A 3,827-nucleotide genomic window follows, 5' to 3' on the forward strand; every position below is an offset into this window, starting at 1 on the left:
GGCTGTCTCCGTCCTGGGGCAGGGGCACCCCAGCCTACGAGGGCTGCGAAACCGCAGGCTGTGTAAGGGTCCGAGGCAGCAGAGGAACTGGAAACAGCCCATGCCAGACAGCCGGTAGTGTTGGAGGCCAGTGCAAACCCCGGGCGGCAGCAGGAAAGTGGGAGGGGTGCGGGGGGGGGGGTGCGGGAAGGGGGGGGCGCCAGGACCCGCACCTGCCCGGTTGCGTTTTTTCTTTAGGGGATACAGCTGCACCCAACGGAAACGCCAGGGGTTAGAAAAGGCATTAATGTTGACTTATACAGACTCCCAGATAGAACAGTCTTGTTTTTGAACGAGTAGGACTTTTTGATACTGGGCTTCACGTGTGACAGGGACCCGTGCCATTCTGGACGGAGACTTTGGACCGGGATTCCTGACGGCCACTCCCCTCACTGCTCACGCCGGCGGTGTGCGTCCTCGTGATGGGTGCTGAGAACAAGCGAAAACCAGATCAGGAAGGACTCGGTTCGCTCCAGCCACGGCGGCAAGTGCGGGAGGGGTGTCTCCTAAGGGAGAGAAACTTCTCTCTCAGGATCAGCTAGCGCAGGCTTTGGAAGTCGCCTTCAAGGGAGTAACCCCCCCTCGTGCCAGCTCGCCCTCGCCCTCCGCGACATCAAGGTAGTCACCCCCAGAGATGACGCACCCACGATCCCCCAGACCACTGACACGTTTTCACACCAAATATTTCAGCGTAGTGCATTAGCTCTCATCGATTTTTATTTAGGACTCAAATGAACACTGACCAACCACGTTACAAAATCCTTTATTTTCACTCCTCCCAACTTAGACTCCGCTGCAAAGCCGACGTTCGGTCGCCACACGCCAGCGTATTTTCACTTGGCCTCACGATTCTTTGTGACACTCGTTCAGATGCTCCATTTTCCGGCCAATAACCGGCCTGCGCAAGAACGGAAGGTAAGATCATCCACACGACTTTCTCCTCTTCAGTCGTGAGCTCGCTTGCTTTTGCTGAGGTGAGCCCTCTGCGAGTCAGCGCACCTCAGCGTGAAGTCGAGCAGGGCCCACTCCCGGCCTTCACGCGGCCACGGCGTCCCCGGACCAGACCCGACTTGCAGGCCCCCATGGTCAGCGGTGCTTCTCACCGATGAAATGGCTTCTAGGTGCCCAAACTAACTGGACAACCAGGGAACACGCTGTGGATTCAGCAATCCGAAGCAGGTTTTTAACAGCTGGTGCGTCTCCGAGGCACGTCACGGGTCAGCGTGTCTGCGTGACCGCGTGTCCACTGATTTTGCTTCTTCGGTCGCAAACACAGTGTTAAATTCCATGCGGCTGGGTCAAGTGAGCACGTCGGCAAGTGTGTGAGGCATTTCACCTTTAGCAGCGAATCACGTGACACCGCGCCTAACTTCAGGGCACAGTCTGACACTAACCTGATGAAGATCGCAATTCTGTTTTATGCCGGGTTATTTCTGAAGATCCACACGCTTTCCTGCCTAACTTAGACGCTGCAGGGTCAAGCGCTCGTGAGGTGTCCTTGGTGCTCCTGGCTTCACTGGGTAACTTCCCCACGCAAACGGGGCATTTGGGCGAGGACAACAGTCAAGATGCGAATCCATGTTTGATACCGGGGGTGTGCTGGCTAATTTATTTTTTTGACCAGTGTTTAGTCTTGTGAATTTTTTCTTAATGTTTATTTTTGAGAGGGGGTGGAGAGGGACAGAGGGAGAGAGGGAGACAGAGAACCCAAAGCAGCCTCCGTGCTGTCAGCGCAGAGCCGGATGTGGGGGTCGAAGTCACAGGCTGTGAGATCATGACCTGAGCCAAAGTTGGACGCTCAACCTACTGGGACACCTAGGCAGCCCTAGTCCTATGAATTCTGAAGTCACTCTGGATTTAATAAAAATGTAAGTATCTATACAAATTAAAACTATTCCTGGTACAGAGAAAGGGCTGTGGGAAAACTCAAGGAATCTGATTAAATCTGTGGTTAAGAGCATTATATCCCAATATTCATCTCTGCTTGGATACGTGTGCTGTACGAGGCCTCTGAAAGCTTGGTAGGGCCCATGGAAACCCGCTGGGCCACCTCTGCATCTCATCCATAAATCTAAAATTATTTAGAATGAAAAGTTACAAAACCCAAATCTGGTAAATAATAAATACTAAAAGACACTATACAGGCCTTATGGCTTCAGGAAATGGGTAAGAAATTTGAAAGCCTAGGATCTTCAGAATTTTCTGCAACAAGTTGCCAGGAGAAATTCAAAAAATTAAGCACCCCGCTTATAAAAGTAGGAAAAGTTGAAATACTAATTTCAATTCAGCAATTAAAACTCTGAAAAATTCATAATACAAATGCCTTACTCTTGTATTATAAATTACTTTTAAAAAACTGACGTTCTGAAGCCCTAAACGCATATAGTCCACTTCAACAAATTAATTTAATGAACTGATTCAAACTATGTTCTGTTTTCTTTTTAAGTTTTATTTAAGTAATCTCTACACCCAGTGTGGGGCTTGAACTCACGACCCCGGGATCAAGAGTCGCACAGCACACTCTTCCAACTGAGCCAGGCAGGCACCCTCAGAATAAACTTTTAAACGTTTCTAGAAAAACGGGTGATAATTCATCATGCAATTCCATAAAAATTTGGCTATTTTTAACCTCAAAAGCTAATTCTAGGTAATCGAGAAGAAACAACAGAGAATATTAACAAAACGTGTTCTATTTGGGAACACCTGACATCGCACAACAAGAATAAATAAGAATTAAAAATGAAGGTAATAGTCACATACCTTTTAGTTCAGCAGGACAGCTCGGGAGACAACGTCAAAGTGGAAGAACCTGGGCGCTGCACGTGCACACAGAGACCGCACGCTATAGACAGAGACCCCGTGACTAAGCCATCATCTCCCTCCTGGGCTGGATTTCTTCGAGGGCCAGGTAGGGGCCTCAGAGCAGCCACAGGGACTCCTCCAGACTCACTCACCAGCAAAGAATTCCCCAGGCTCCAGAAGTTTGCAGAGGGAGCCACGCAAACAGTGCTTGGATATACCTCCAGTGGCTTACAGAAGGCGGTATTCAAAGGCCCTCAACACTCCACTGGTGACGCAGACAGGCATCGTGAAGGTGCAGCCTCCTGTGCCCCATTTGGTGGCCCACCCAGGGGAGCCCCTGGAGGCCCCTCTGGTTGAAGAGACCAGACTTGGACCCTCAGAGTTCATGTAACAAGACCGTGTTTAATGAACACCAAAGTTGCGCCACAGGAGGGCTGGGGCTGGGGGGGCAAGGGCTGCCGTGGTGTGTGTGTGGGGGGGGGGGGGATGAACTGTGATACTGCCTCCCGGCACCTCTCCACTCACTGGAGACTCACGCGGTCCCCCTCAGAACCTCTGAACAGTCCCACGGGGACAGCGGTGCAGGATGACTGGCCCCTTTTTACGGTTGGGGAAAATGGGTTCCAGGCAGATCCACGGGCTTGCCCGAAGCCACACAGGGCTCCTGGTCCTTCCTCCTGCGCCACGGCGGCCCGGCTCAGAGGAGACTGAACTAGGAGGGCCAGTGCCCCACAGGAGGACCAAGCAAGATGGAGACAGCAGAGGCATCACACGTGGGGACGCCAAGCGGCTGGCTGCAGCCACGTGGGGGCCAGGACCCCAGCACCTGTGGCCCAGGCTGCCAAAGCCTCCAGCATGGTTGCTTGGGTGTCTGTCTGTCTGCTCCCCCCCTCCCGCCCCCTCCCCGGGTGCCCAGGCCCTCAGGACCAGCTGAGGGAGGGCATGGGGTGGGAGGTCACTCCCCACAGCACCCCCTGGCAAGTCTG

The sequence above is a fragment of the Panthera onca genome, chromosome E3 (assembly GCF_046562875.1).
Source record: "Panthera onca isolate mPanOnc1 chromosome E3, mPanOnc1 haplotype 2, whole genome shotgun sequence".
NCBI classification, from domain to species: Eukaryota; Metazoa; Chordata; class Mammalia; order Carnivora; family Felidae; genus Panthera; species Panthera onca.